Source organism: Notechis scutatus, chromosome 2 (genome assembly GCF_049901735.1).
Source record: "Notechis scutatus isolate UNSWTSFEM ecotype Mainland chromosome 2, rNotScu1.2, whole genome shotgun sequence".
Classification (NCBI taxonomy): domain Eukaryota; kingdom Metazoa; phylum Chordata; class Lepidosauria; order Squamata; family Elapidae; genus Notechis; species Notechis scutatus.
In genome coordinates, this window is record NC_142010.1 from 22,514,835 (window position 1) to 22,530,985 (window position 16,151).

The 16,151-nt window shown below is 41.9% G+C and overlaps 1 long non-coding RNA gene across 1 annotated transcript in view; it reads left to right on the plus strand.

The window, feature by feature from the left end:
• Positions 1-16,151, plus strand: part of LOC148131919 (uncharacterized) — a 94,558-nt gene that overhangs the window by 36,216 nt on the left and 42,191 nt on the right. Inside the window, exon 4 of the long non-coding RNA XR_015747453.1 lies at positions 625-696. This is a non-coding gene — a long non-coding RNA (uncharacterized LOC148131919). The remainder of the gene's footprint in view (positions 1-624; positions 697-16,151) is intronic.

Consider the following 16,151-nt stretch of genomic DNA (forward strand, 5'->3'; position numbering starts at 1 on the left):
GGCCAGGTGGTGAGATGGGTAGAGGCCTTTGTTATGTAGAATACTCTGGCCCAGTCCTTAATGGCCCACCCATTAACAAAGGTGGGGCATGAGCTTCTGCTCCTGAGGTGAGTTTCTGCTTCTGAGTTTCTACTTCTCGTTTTAGGGGAAATATTCTGCCTTTTTAATATATCATAAAATATTTCATTTTCTTAGGAGAGGGGTGGGTTTTAACTTCCAACAGCTTTTTAAACAGAAGAAAACATAGTTTTGTAGGAGAGCTGATTGTTTTTTGATCGGTTTCAGAGAGGACTTGGTTCCACAGTGTGTCTTCCACCTGTTATTTCACTTGAAATCAAGTTTTATTGACCTTGTTCTAATTTCATTTTTTGATTGTTGTGAGTTGCCCAGAGTCATTGAGAGTGGGGTGGTATACACATTTAATAACAACTTCTTCTTCTTCTTCTTCTTCTTCTTCTTCTTCTTCTTCTTCTTCTTCTTCTTCTTCTTCTTCTTCTTCTTCTTCTTCTTCTTCTTCTTCTTCTTCTTCTTATTATTATTATTATTATTATTATTATTATTATTATTATTATTATTGCTTTTGGACCGGTTTAGATAGTGACTTGGTTCCATCTGCCATTTCAGCAATCTGCAGTGAAGTTTGGAGTGATGAAAGGAGTGTTACGACATCACAACAGAACCCCAACACTTTTCAAAGTATGTCACAATATTACACCCCCCCCCCAAAAAAAGGGGTCAGAACTTGAGGTGTGGGTCTGCAGCACTGCTTTTGATATTTTGATGAAAGCAGTAAGAACCTGTGAATGCCACTGGGGGGCAGTCTGGGTCCCTTCTATTAAATGCTGCCATCTAGTGGGCGTGCCTTTCTTGCTTGCTTTCCCCCCACCTCCCCGAGATCGGATAGGCCCCTACGCTCCTGGACCCTGGCCCTCAGAAAAGCCTTGCTTTTCCCACAAACATTGGGGTGGTGTGTTCTCTGGAACCCAGGAGAGTTATCTGCTGGATGTGAGGGGATATGTTGTTTTGGGAGAGTTTTTATGATAGTTGTATGCTTTTTATTGTTTTATTAATGTTTATAAGCTGCTCAGGGTTATGATACGTAAGATCAAGCAAGCAAGCAAATAATAGGCAATATTAAAGCAGTCTGAATTTGTAATGGATGTTATCTACTGGCATGGGGGATGTTGGAAGTTAAAACCCACCCCTCTCCTAGGAAAATGAAATGTTTTAGGATATATTAAAAAGGCAGAATATTTCCCCTAAAAGAGAAGTAGAAACTCAAAAAGGTAGAAACCCAGCCCCCCACCTTTGTTAATGGGACATTAAGGACTGGGCCACTCTATTCTACATAACAAAGTTCTACCTCCTTCAGGCAGAGCCATTTAATTGCTCTTCATTGCTTCATTGCAAGTTTCAACCAAACTTAGCACACAGACAACCTAAAAAGCTAGCTATGACCTCTGACAGCAACCAATCAGGATACTCTTCCTGTGCCCCAGGAAGTTCAAAGCCAGGGACTCTCAGCATCCCTTCCCTTTTTTTTCCGCCCAAGATCTCCAAGGCATGTCCACCAGTAAACCTTCTTTCCAAGCAACTTCCATGAATCCAGTGTCTTTTCCCTTATTTGGAACTGAACCCAGAATGATATTTCTTCCAACAGGGAAAGTAATGATTAAGAGAAAATGATGACCTGTGCCATAATGTCATGACATCAGTTAAGGCTTACATCAGATATAATGATGCAAGAACTAAGTTATGTCCTTTGCATGGTGACGGGGCTTTGCATTTTCCCTAAATAGGTCTTAGCTACATTTTGTGTCTCCTTGCACAGGAGACTTTGCCGCTTTAACTCTACATATTCCAAATACGCAAGGTGCTTCTTATGCAAAGATTGTAACATTGGTACAAGAACAAAAGGAAATAGCAATGTTTGCAGTGCCTCAGTATCTTTAACAGGACCCACCAAAATATTATAACTGAATGGCTAAGTTTCAAATGTTATGATTTTTTTTCATCAGATGTATACCAGGCCCTTGGAGCTACCTATTTTCCAGAGTTCCTGAAAACTTGCATGATCTTTTATCACATTTTCACTGATGATCATATAAATATTTCCAAAATAATTTGTTTGTTTTTTTAAATATTGAACTCTAGACCAGCAGCACCCCCCTCAGCCTTTTGGTACCAGGGACCGCTTCTGTGGAGAGAGGTTTTTTTGCGGACGGAGTGGGTGGGGGGGCTCGTTTCGTGTGCTGCTTGCATCCCGCAGATGGGGGATTGTTTGCACGATTGCTTGTTTGCACGATTTATGACATGCTGCGGACTGATGCCGGTCCATGGATCAGGAGTTGGGGACCCCTGCTCTAGACCAGTGGTTGCCAACCAGTGGGCCGGGGACCACTGGTGGTCCGCGATAAAATTTTGGCGGTCCGCAGAGAAATGTCCCCTCCCAAAGCACTCCCTCCAAAGTAATTAATCCAGGCTGTGGGGGAACACAAGGCCCGCCCACCCGCTGGCCCCCACCCTTCAGCCAAGCACAAACCTTACGTTGAGTGGAGCCAAGCGAGCTGGAACTGGAAGATAAGACCAAAGGTGGGGGAAGGAAATCCACCCCAGGGTGGCTTGCTGGCGGTGGGAAAGTCGGTCCCATATTCCAGAGCTGTAATAGTCACAGGACTGGCCTTTTGGTCATCCTCGGAGCAGCTCCTCAACCGGCCTGCCATGGACTGGAAGAGCTGCTCCAGGATGACCAAAGGGCCAGTCCTGTGACTACTGCAGCTCTGGAATATGGGACCGACTTTCCCACCAACGTCAGCAAGCCACCATCAGTCAAAATTCATATTAGTGGTCCGTGGGATTTAAAATGATGAGTTTGGTCGTCACTGAGGTCCAAAAGGTTGGCAACCCCTGCTCTAGACCATTCTGGGAGGGGATAGCAGAGTTAATAATCCATAGTGAGATTTAGAAGTAAATCTACATGGGATGGTAATCCAGGTTGCAGTTCAGCCTTTCCAAATCTGCAGTCCCACAGCAAATGAGGTAGCTGGGCCTGGCACTGACCTCTCTTTCAATCAGGCAGCATTGCCCTCTAGTGGCAAATGCCCAGTGTGGATTCCTTGGTATTCTCTGAGCTGGGTTGTTTGCTTGCAGACCTTTCATTACCAGACTAGGTAACAGCTTCAGTGCTAAGCAAAACATGGGATTTGCTTTCTGTTTATATTCAGTGGCTTACCCTGGCAATGTTGGTGGGGGTGATGTTTTCTCCTTAGTAGTTCCTTGATTAAAGTATTAATTATTGCTGGTTTGTCTGGTGTTAATCCCTGTTTCTCTGGATATTGATTGCTGGCAAGGAGGGGTTTTGCTCCTTTTGTTTCCTTTTTAGCTTTTTTATTTTCTTTTTTGACTGGTGTGTAAATGCTTTTTGTCTCCGTGTCTCTCACACACGCTGGGATGGGAAGTAGTTACAAAGATAGAGATGGGCAGAATCTCTGCTGTCCTTTATACTCCAATCCAGCATTATCTATTGTTGAGACACAAGCCATTAATCGCTCCCCTAAATGTGTGGGGAGTCAAAATTTAGAGATTCTGGACCCTGCCTGTTCCCAGCTGGAATATTTCCTGAGGGAGAGAGGAAGGAAAGACAGATGATGGATGGTAGATTATATTTAGATATTTAGATAGATGATAGATAGATAGATAGATAGATAGATAGATAGATAGATAGATAGATAGATAGATAGATAGATGCCATGTTTCTCATATAATAAGGCCGGGTCTTATTTTTTTGAGCCCCGAAAAAATGGCTAGGCCATCTTTTCGGGGGTGACTTAATTCCCCCCCCCCTTGCATCTTCGGGCAGGCGGGTGGCAACGCCTTGGATGTTGACCTCGGCGTTGGTGGGGCACTTCGTATCGGGGTCAACGCAGGCAACACCATATCCGGGTGTGCAACAAAAGTACTTCCTAACGGCAAGCCCCCCACCATTCCCCACCATTTCGCATGTTTTAATATAGGCCTTAATTTGGGGGGAGGGGCTTAATTTCATTTCATGCCTATAAAACATGCTGAGACTTCCTATTGGGGGAGGCCGTATTGTTGGAGAAACAGGGTAGATAGATAGATATAGATAGATAGATAGATAGATAGAGATATAGGTAGATAGATATAGGTTAGATAGATAGATAGATAGATAGATAGATAGATAGATAGATAGATAGATAGATAGATAGATAGATAGATATAGGTAGATAGGTAGATTAGATATAGAGATAGATATAGATGATAGATAGAGCTAGAGATATATAAATAGTTATAAATCTATATATCTATATATCTATATCTATCATCTATATTATATAGATAGGATAGATGATAGATAGATATCAATATAAAAATAGATAATAGGCATAGATATAAAAAAACTACAGATATATTGGAGAGAGAGATTTTATCAATTATATAGAAAGAGAAACAGCTCAGATCCTCCCTCCCTTTCTTGCTGAGAGCATTTTAATCTCTTTATTGGACTAAAATCCACACATGGTTGGAAAAATGACAAAAAAACACATAGACTTGAAACCAGAGATATTTTTATTGGGACTTTTACCTGAAATATATAGTAGGGAATTGAAATATTTGATTGTAAATGTATAAACAGAGGCTAGGATTGTATTTGCTAAAAATGGGGAAAATGAGAAAATACCAACGCAGGAGGAAGTTATTAAGAAAATAATGGAATGTGCTGAAATGAGTAAATTGACATTTGAAATTAGAGAACAAGAAGATAAACAATTTTATAAGATTTGGGATTTATTTTATCAATGGTTAGAAAATAAAATATGGTAATTAAATATGTAGAAGTTTACAATACAAGGAGAATAGAACTATATAGAATATATAAAGATGTATTATCATATTATAATTATGGGATGGACTTAGGATGATAATATGAATTGTTATAAGATAAATCAATTTAAAAATATGGAATATCTCGCATAACATGAATGAATAATAGTATAGTCAAATGATTGATTAACAATGATAATAATGTATTTAGGAATATTTGATTGATAATATGAGAATATATACAAGTAATTGTAAGTGAGGACTATGGAGAGGATGCACAAAACAATTTGTAACCAACCGACACACTCTATGTACGTAAGTGGAAGATGAGTTGATGTTTTTATGTTGTATTTGTGTATGTTTGTCTAAAAAAATAAAATTTTGTTTATAAATTTTTTATTTTTTTTTAGTAAAGGGTTCTCTGCCCAGTTGCTGGGTGGGCGTGGCCATGATGGGCGTGGCCTAGTCGGCTTCCTGCACCATGGCAGGGTGGTGGTGTTTGCCTTCTCTGGACTCCAGAGGACCAAAACGGCCTCCCTGAGCTGTGGAGACTCTCTGGAAGCTGGAAACGGGCCCATTTCTGGCCTTTCCAAACTTCCGGGAGGCCCGATTTTCACCCTCCCTGAGCCTCTGTGCATGCCTTGCACTTACCTGCATCCAAAACAGGCCGCATGTGGGGACTCCTGGGAGGGGTGGGGTGGGCCAGCCAGGAGTGGGATTTGGGGGTTCTTTGAACTGCACAGAATCTTAGCAAGGGGCTCTCCCGAATCCCTGCGAACCCCCAGCAGCCCCACCCCCTGAGTATACCCAGAAATGGAGACATCCTTTGGGAATATCTTTATTTTGCCAGGTTCCCGTGACATTGGCTACTTCTTCTCCAAATCCTTACATAAGACAGCCTTAAACTGTCTTTAGATGTAGCAGTGTCATACGAGGATACAGAAATATGCACCTGCTTCAAGGTGTATAAAATCTGACACGCCCTGATTTGCCAACTGTTTTTTCCACTTGAAGGAGAAATTGGTTCCTTCCCTGCTTACAACCACCTTAAGAGAGATTTCCAGAAGGCAACATTTCGCTGGAGGCAGATTCATTGCCCGACCCCAACTTGCTTTGAAATACTAGATCAGAGGTCTCCAAACTTGGCAACTTTTAAGACTTGTGGACTTCAACTCCCAGGATTTTCCAGCCAGGTTTAAAGTTGCCAAGTTTGGGGAACCCTGTACTAGATAAACACAAAAGCAGCAACATTAGCCACAACAATGGCAAGCATATGAATGGAACAATTCACGTATTCAGAATACAGTTGTGAACGCTTCAAAATGACTTGGAAGAAATACTTCAAATGTCAGGCCGTTAAGAGTCACATTAATTTTAATGAGCTGGCTCCATAAAGAAGTCACAGCAATGTTTTATGCCCCCTGCAGAAACCTGAAAAATGTCTAGTTGCTTTAATGAACAGGAGAGATCTTCAATTCCTCTTCATTGTTTTTGAAGGATGCTCAGCTTTGATCCGTAACTTTCCATGTGCGGAAATTTCCTATTAAGACAAGCTGTTGAATCTACAGAAATGTAAGCCCCTCTTAGACATTACTGGCATCCCTTACAAAGGTCACATTCAGCCATGTGTGTTGATATCACAGAATTATTTCTGGCTGTGCTTTCTACAGTGCACGCAGGCAAGTATAGAACTCTACAGTAGACAGATACAGTCTTGGGAAGAAGGAAAACAGACCCTCTTCTTGATCAAGGGGGGGGGTGTCAAACTCGATTTCATTGAGGGCCACATCAGGGTTGTGTTTGACCTTGAGGGGGCCAGGTGGGCGTGGCCAGCTCAATGTCACCAGGGGTGGGATTCACATTTTTTAACGACCGGTTCTGTGGGCATGGCTTTAGTTGGTGGGCGTGGCTTGGTGGTCATATTATTGGCTGGGCATGGCCAACTCAATATCACTCACATCAAGGCACACATCTCCTCACCTGGCCTCTCATGACTGTGGGGATGCTGCAACAGTCGTAAGTGTGAAACACGGTCATGAGTCACTTTTTTCAGGGCCGTTGTAACTTTGAATGGTCACTCCACACAAGCAAAGTACCAGCAAAGGAGGGGAAAAAAACTCCAGAGAAGTTCCTGTGACTGGAAGTCTCGTCCTGCCAAGAATGTAATAAGGGTTAACGGAGAGGCAGTTTCTGTAAGCAACACCAGAATGTTTCTTTCCTGCCTTCCTTACAGGATTAGGCCAGTAATTTCTTCTAACAACTGGTTCTCCGAACTGCTTAGAATGTTAACAACCAGATCTAGCGAATAGGTGCGAACTGGTAGAATCCCGCCCCTGAATGTCACTCATCAAGGCTCTGTTTCTGGCCACAATGGCCTCCTGCAGCCCTCTGCAAGTGAAAACGTGTGGCCTTCCTGAGCTCCATTTTCTCTGGCAGAGGCACCATGGGCTGGTCCTTCTGTCAACTCGTAAAGCATTCCTGACTTGTTCTCGAGTTGCCATAAGAAGTGTGTGGGTGGGGGGGAGATCTGATGGAGCAGTTTGTTGCTATGACCAGAAGCACATTCCACACATACCTTTCTTCAGATGGTGTCTCAAGTTACCAAGCCCAGCTGGAGAGGCATGTTTTCCACAGCCTGTTAAAGTGCTTCGTTGGAGAATGTGATTTATGACACACCCTGGGAGGAGGGGGGAAACAGGGGTCATAGGTGGGCAAGGATTAATTAGAGCATCTGTCAAAACCCTGACAGCTTCACAGGCCCCGTGGGACAGATTTAAGCGCCCTTTGGTCATCCCGGAGCAGCTCCTCCATGGCAGGCCAGTGCACAGGCCAGTCCTGTGACTACTGCAGTTCTGGAATATGGGACCGACTTTCCCACCAACATCAGCAAGCCACCGTCAGTCAAAAATCATATTAATGGTCCGCGGGATTTGAAAGTATGAGTTTGGTGGTCCCTGAGGTCCAAAAGGTTGGAGACCCCTGGGCTAGATGACCTACAAGGTCCCTGTTAGTCTAATCTAATCTATGATGGTTGTAGGAACCTGGGGTCATGCAACCTTCGCAGCTTATTTCCAGCAAGCAAAGTCAACAGGGGAAGCCAGATTCCCTTAACAACTGCAGTGATATGTTTAACAACTGTGGCAAGAAAGGTCATAAAATCAAGCACAACTTGCTTACCAACCGCCTTGCTTGGAAATACTGGTCCCAGTTGTGGTTGTAAGGCAAGGACTACCTGCAGAGATGCTACATTATGTCCCATCCTCAAATTTGAGATTTTACATGAGTTCCACAAATCCCTCCTGGAGCACAGAAGGGGATTTCTCTATTTTTATATAAAATATATAGCACACTGTGATATTTTCAGTACCATTGATCAACGGGAGGCCTCACACAATCCATTTTCTCTTTATTTCGACTCTTTAGATCAGTGATCCCCAACCTTTTTTACGCAGCGGCCCGGTATCCCCAACCTTTTTTATGGCGCGGCCCGGTACCGACATCAGCTGGGCGGCGCCATCTTGTTTTGATGAAAAAGTGCTTCCGGTGAGCTCACGGAAGCACTTTTTCATCAAAACAAGATGGCGCCGCCAGTGCTCGGTGAGCTTTTCCAGGTAGAAATGGCTTTCTACCGGAAAAGCTCACCGAGCTAAGCGCCGCCATCTTGTTTTGATGAAAAAGTGCTTCCGGTGAGCTTTCTACCCGGAAAAGCTCACCAGAAGCACTTTTTCATCAAAACAAGATGGCGGCGCCCAGCAAGCCAGCGGCCCGGTAGGACTTGTTCCACGGACCGGTACCGGTCCACGGACCGGTGGTTGGGGACTCCTGCTTTAGATGGTCTTCAAACTCTCTGCTGGGAATTGAACTCATGGGCCTTTGTGCTTTAGATGATGGTCCATGTTGCATTAGCTTTTAAGAGACATCCATGACCTGTGACTCAACTGGCCACAGAAAAGGATATCCACAAGCTGTCCAGAATTGTACATACAGTCCCACCTTCTTGTAAACTCCTGGAACAGAGAGATACAAGTGTTACAGTGGATCACGCCACCATATAGGGGGTGTTACGTGATTCTCTGAATCTGAAAGGGATCAATAAAGATGAAACTCATCATGCAGTGCCTCCTGGTAGTCAGCATAAGTGAAAATACCACATAGGATATGCAATGGATAAAAATAGAGAATTTCCACCCAGCTCTAAGAGGGTATTGTAATGTGAAATTCATGTAAAACAGAGAATAGAAAATGGACAAATCCATCCTTCCCATGGTCAGTGTAGCACAGGGGTGTCAAACTCAAGGCCTGTGGGCCATCCTGGTCTACCCAATGCGAAGAGGAAAGATTGGGCCAGCGTGGCTTTGGCTCAATCTACCCAGTGCGGGGAGAAAACAGGCCAGCAGTTTGGGGAGTGGCATCAAGCTGGCTACGCCCACCCAGTTGGCCACGCCCATTCATCCCGTCCCCCTGAGGTCAACCACAGCCCTGATGCGGCCCTCAATGAAATTGAGTTTGACACCTCCGATGTAACGTATATAAAAGTGAAATTGACTTATAATTATTTTATACAGGAAAACTTGCCATTCTCAAGGTGAACCTTCCTGGAGCCCCGGAGATTGCCTAAATCTTTTAATATATGACTTCAGATTCGTATCCAGTTTCTGCTTGCCCAACTAATGTTGGTTAACATCTGTCTACAGGGGAGGAGGGTGGAAAGCTAATTGCAACCCTATAGGTCTTCTCCAATGAACCCATACAGCCTTCTAAGTGGTTTGGAGGAATCTTAAGCCATTATTTTTAGCTCCACAGCTGCTACGCACATCTCAGCCCTTTGTGTGGCTTCATTTCCACTCTGCTTGGGATGCGTCTGCCAAAAGGTCAGAAAGGGTCAACTGTGGGCGCCAGCACTGGCCAGCCTCTGCTGAGGGACTTCCTGATGCTGTTTCTCTTTTGTTTTGAGGAACCTGCAGGGGAAATGCCATCACAAAGATACCCAGACATAGGGATAAAGGGGAAATTCCTGCAGGATAGCAACACCTCTGCTCTGGGCTGGCTAACAATTAGACACGGGACGACACTAGACTATCAATAATCTGTAGTAAGGCGAGAGCTTATAAGCATCCTTCTGTTCCAATTCTGGCCACTTTTATCTACTTCCTGCAAAAATAAGGGCTAATCATCTGTCTGCCTGCCTGTCATTTATTCTCTCTTTCTCTCCATCCATCCATCCATCATCTAGCTCCGTCTACCTGTCTGTCATCCCTCCAGCCAACCAGCCAGCATCTAATAGCTTTCAGCTGCACCTATTTTTCATTGCTGCCTATTCCTGCTGCTTTTTACCACTATTGAGAAATCCTAACTATTAGTCAGTGTTTCTCAACCTTAGCCATTTTTAAGGTAGGTGAACTTTAGCTCCCAGAATTCCCCAGCCAGTTTTAGGGAATTGAGAGCCACCTTTGTTTTTTATCAGTATTATGGCAGGAGCTGAGCTCCAAGAAAGTAAGTAGGGCAAAACACCAGTTAGATTTAATTTCAATTAAATTCATATTAAATTAAGCCCAACGTGTACTCTTTGATGACATATATTTTATAACCTTTAGTGATTCCTGTCACACTTAAAGACACATGAGTTTTTGGTGATAACTGTGCAAAGGCTTTGGGCCCTAGCAGTGGCTTTTGCTGTGTCCCAGCCCACATTGAGGTGTCAGCTGGCACTCCTCAGCCTTGTAATCTGTGAGTGCAGTGAGCACCTAATCCTACTGACTTTCACTTAACCATGATACCAGTGGACAGGGGGAAAAAGTGATCACTTAAAACATTTCAGAGCAGTCTGGAAATGTTGGCCAGCATGAAACGTTCTCAGCTGTTCCTGCCAAGGGAGAATGAAACATTTGCTCAAGTACTTCAATACTTAAATTAATGGCCTGAAAAATGCCTAGCCTTGGCTTTTTGATATTCTAGGAGTTAAGAAGTGGAGTCCATAATATGCGTGAATCAATGCTAATTTCATAACGTAATGCTTATAGATACGCAGTGTGTGGCGTGTCGTCTGAGCTCTTAATGATCTTGTAAGCCCGACAGAGTTGCAATTACTCTTACACAGCATTAGAATTGCTCCTATATATCAAAAGGGCAAACAGTGTGCTTATAATCAATAATATTTCGATTAGATAAACAAGGTTTACAGCATTAAAAAAAACCTCTCACAAAACAGACGAAGAGAAAAATACAGGGATAAATGTTTATCAAAGAATTTGTCTTAAAGTGGTTTCAGAACTCACTGACTTGAACAAATAACATACGCTAATTGTAGTGTGGGTGTGTTAATTGCCAACTAGTTGTGTGTAGATATGACTTTTTTTGTGCAAGAAACAGGTTCAGGAGATAAACTTCTTGTTTTAGGATACCATTGTGGATTTAAAAAAAAAATGCAATTTAAATATACTACAAGGAGCAGTGATGCTAATACAAGCTCCCCACTACCACTCCATTGGATTGAAATATGTCCCCTCTTGTTGACTTTACCTCCCACAGAATAAGGGATCTTGGAGGTCTTCTAGTCCAACCCCCCCCACCCCACCCCACTCAAGCAGGAGACCCATATCATTTCAGACAAACGGTTGTTCAATCTCTTCTTAAAAGCCTCCACTGATGCATCACCCACAACTTCTGAAGGAGAGCTGTTCCACTGATTAATTGTTCTGTCTGACAGGAAATTTCTCCTTAGTTCTAGCTTGCTTCTCTCCTTGATTAGTTTCCATCCACTGCTGCTTCTTATCTTGCCCTCAGGTGCTTTGGAGAATAGCTTGACCCCTGCTTCTTTGTGGCAGCCCCTCAAATATTGGAACGTTGCTATGATGTCACCCCCCTAGTCCTTCTTTCCATTAGACGATGAAACAGGAAGATGCATTCTCCATCAAACATCCTAACTAGGATCATCTGTGGGGAGGGCAAAAAGGTTGAGGACAGCTGTTCCTGCATGATTGAAGTCCAGCCTTTTCTTTGTTTTTGATCAATCCTAAGAACCACCCCCATTTCATTGTGCGTGAAATGGAGGGTTCTCTTCAGCATTATTTAGAAGCAGAGCAAGTCCTTGCTTTACAAAATAACATTTGTTTTATGTTTATTTATTTATATATCAAATGTCTTAATTTCTTAATCTCCCTTATGGCGGGGGGGCTCTATTGTTACACTCTCTTGATTCTCCTTGCTATCCTGGCTGGTTAATTAAAGATGTAGTTAATTCAAGTGGTGGGCCGAGGACATGCGGATGAGTTGAGGAGTATCCAAAGGTGTAACTTCTCCTGCCTGAGGTTCAGACATCTTCCTTGGGAATCTCTTGATTGTTTATCAAAGCTGGTCGGGTATTATAGACCACATGTTCCTGAAAGCTGTACTGTGGGAGAAGGCCACATATATCAGGGCTCGGTGTCAGATTAAGCAGGGGAAACTGACTGTTTATTAAAAATCAATATGAGCTAGGAATGAGTTATGGCCACCGCTGTGTGATTAAGGGAGAACATTGGCCTTGCCAACACATTCTGGCAACATTGTAAACAACAAATGAGAAAAGGGCCTAAGCAAATACACAAAAATTCTATTTACCAAGGAGCTCTCATGGTTTCCTTCCTTCCTTCCTTCCTTCCTTCCTTCCTTCCTTCCTTCCTTCCTTCCTTCCTTCCTTCCTTCCTTCCTTCCTTCCTTCCTTCCTTCCTTCCTTCCTTCCTTCCTTCCTTCTTTCCTTCGACTTTGAGTCAGTGTTGACTCTTAACAACTGCCTGTATTGGTTCCCAACACTGGGATTGAAACAAATACCTACATTTAAACATTATTTTATTGTGTACTTTTTCTGCACCAACCTCCAGGTAGGTTCTCTTGGCATTTCACTTTAAAAAAAAATGATATCAGAAGCAGCACAACCAAAAAATAGCAGTGGCAATTAGACTTAAGCAAGGACTATTTGTACATGGTCACCAGGAATTGAAAATGATTTGATGGCACTTAATCTATCCATCCAATATTTTTCAATAATAGCAATAACAACAGCACTTAGACTTATATACTGCTTCACAATGCTTTTACAGCCCTCTCTAACCAGCCAATAATAATGTCCCCAATAATCTGGGTCCTAATTTTACTGACCTCGGAAGGATGGAAGGCTGAGTCGAACCCGCCAAGATCGAACTGCTGGCAGTTGCCAGAATTAGCCTGCAATACTGCATTCTAGCCACTGCACCACCATGGCTCATGACAGCAGCCGGAAAGAGCATCCTGGAGTCATGTGATCACCATTTGCGTCCTACCAAAGGTTGAAGCTGGATTTACTGCATGATTAATTTAAGAAGTGCAGTGATTTGGGGCTTCCGGTTTGAGCCTCTTCGGTGACAGACCAAAACCTAGTCTCTGCGAGGCTTCGATCCGTGCTCGCCACTGGAATGCCCCGAGCTGGCTGGTTTCGGGGCTAAGCCACCCCGTAGAGGTGGTGAAGATGGGGGAGACTGCCTGCAGGGTTGAGGAGAGCCACATCTCTCCTCACCAGCTGGCCATTACTCCCTTTCCTGAAGGCGGTTGTAGCGGTGGTCAGAAATGGCCACCACAAAGAAGAACTCGACCAGAAAAGAATGTGCAGGAGGAAGATAAGAAAAGAAAGTTTTGGTTGACCGGGTCAAACAGCAAAAGCAACAAATAAGGTACCCTGGAATTGAAACTATTAAAAAAACAATAACATTGTTCCCTAAGAAGATTTTTAAGCTGCGAAGGAGAGAGAAAAGGGAAAAGATTTGGTTTTTTTCCCTCCTTTTCCTATACTGACAGCTAAGAGACTTAAGCAAGAAATTGGAAAAAAATCCACTTTGACATTAATAGGTATTTAATGCTGAAAATAAAAAGTCAAAGGGATAATAAAGATTTTTGGATAATCAAAAGCTTTTGAAAACAGGAAAGGAGAGAAAAAGAATAAAAGGGCAGGATCTGGAAGGGAGGAGACTGCCTGGAATTAAAAAAGAACTTATAGCAAAATCTCAACAAGACTTCCAAAAGATACATTTTAGCTGAAATATCGCAACAAAAACCCCAGGAAGAGAAAGTGGAAAAAGAAATAAGAAGATATAACTCGGGACTATTTGGATTACTTGATGATTTTTGGATTTTTGGTTATTGTATTTGAATGACTAAAATCAATTGGGTGGTTGTTTAAACTGTTTAAAATGGCTCCACTTTTAGAAGAACTTAAAAAGTACAAAGAAGATGCACAAGAAGGGAGAGGTTCTTTTGGCTTCATATTTCAGTTTTTAGAAATGGAGATTTGGAATTATGAGAAACAACAATAAATGCCTGCAGAACAAGAAGATTGCGACAAAGAAGAAGTGAATCTCTAATGAACAAGTAATCTTAGGTGGGGGGAAAAAAGGAAAGGGGGGAAAGAGAATGGAAAGTTTAAGATTTGGAAAAACAACTCCAAAAAAAAAATAGAGTGAAAAATAAGTATAAAATCAGAAAGCAACAGAAGAGGGAAATGCAGAAGAGAGAATTAGAAGTAGAGACAAGGGGAGGGAGAAGATGAGAGGGAAGAAAGAAAGGAAAAGAAGTTATAAAGGACAGAAACAAAATATAGAAAAACAGGGCCTATTTAGAGATAATGGGTGAAAATTTAATGGAAAAAGGGATTCTGCAAAGGTACATAAGATAGTATTGTTATATTAGAAACAGAAATAATTTTAGAAAATATGAAACAATGTTATGTTAAAATGTTAAAAATGTTAAAATGTCTGATAAAATAGCTATCGTAATTCAGTGGAATGCTTGTCAATAAATAAAGGTAACAAAATGAATATTTAATGATTTATAAAACATATGTGAAGAGAAATAAGGGAAAAATTAATTATGGAGATTATATGTGTTTTTAAGGAAGTATGATATTTAATTGAAAAGAAGTGTTAAAGATGTTAAGATTTTAATGATTATTAATGATAGAACTGAATTGGAATGGAATGAGGGTTTATAATTACATATATTTATAATCTTTTTTTAAAAAAAGAATATAGTGTGTATTATAAGAATGTACCAAGCAGAATTCAATTGGAAGTTATGCATTATGTATTATATTGAAGGTCATAACCTTAAGGTATATATATTGAAGTTTAAATAAGAGTTGAATGGATGTAATTAAAAGATATAAAGGTGTCATACTCCAATTAGTAACTACAGGGAAAAATTTGTTTAATGAGAAAAGATAATATGAAATTGAAACAGAACAGACAAGATTATATATATAATGATTTGAATTGAGATGAGATAATCAAAATAAAACTGAGAAAATTAAAAGAGGGGAAAAACTATATAGAAAATGTAGAATAGTATAAGATATGGAATAGAACACAAAAAGGAGCATGAAATTGAGTTTTGTGTCTGTATAAAGAAGTTCAATCCGGGACCATGCTATTTTCAAAAAAGATGTTTTACTTGTATTTTGTATGTGTGAAAACCCAAATAAAACTTTATTTTTTTAAAAAAAGAAGTGCAGTGATTTGCTTAACAACCATGGCAAAAAGATAGTAAATTCAGACATGACTCACTTAGCAACCACCTCACTTAGCAATTAAAATTCTGGTTCCAATTCTGGTCATCAATCAAAGACTACCTGTAAGGTCAAAGTGGGGGGGGACGACAACAACTAGATCTATGGCAGTGGTGGGATTAAAAAAAAATTACTACTGGTTCTGTGGCCATGGCTTGGTGGGCATGGCAGGGGAAGGATACTGCAAAATCTCAATACCCACCCCATTCCTGGGGGAAGGATACTGCAAAATCCCATTCCCTCCCAACTCCACTAGCCTGCTTTCCAGCTCCGTTCTCCTGTCCAGGGCAACAAAAGAAGACCCAGCCGATCAGCTGGGACTCGAGAGGCAGAGAATAGATGGGGGTGGGCCCAGTCAGAGGTGGTAGTTGCCGGTTCTCCGAACTACTCAAAATTTTTGCTCCCGGTTCTCCAGAACTGGTCAGAACCTGCTGAATACCACCTTTGATCTATGGGGTAATGTTAATCCAAAGGAGAGGTACAGCCATGCTCCCATTTTCCAGGTAAAAGCTATTTGCATCCCAGTTTGAAATGTGGTCACGATCATTCCTGTGCCCATAACAAGGGCACCTACCTTCTGATAATGGAGGGAATCACTCAGGAAATGTGAATTAGTCACTTCCCTTAAAAATACTGAGCCAAAGTTGGTCCATTTTAACCCTGCTAATTCTTCCAAAAGACACTTGGAATGCAAACTTTGGTGTTAATCTCATGAGATATCCATCACTTTTCCCGG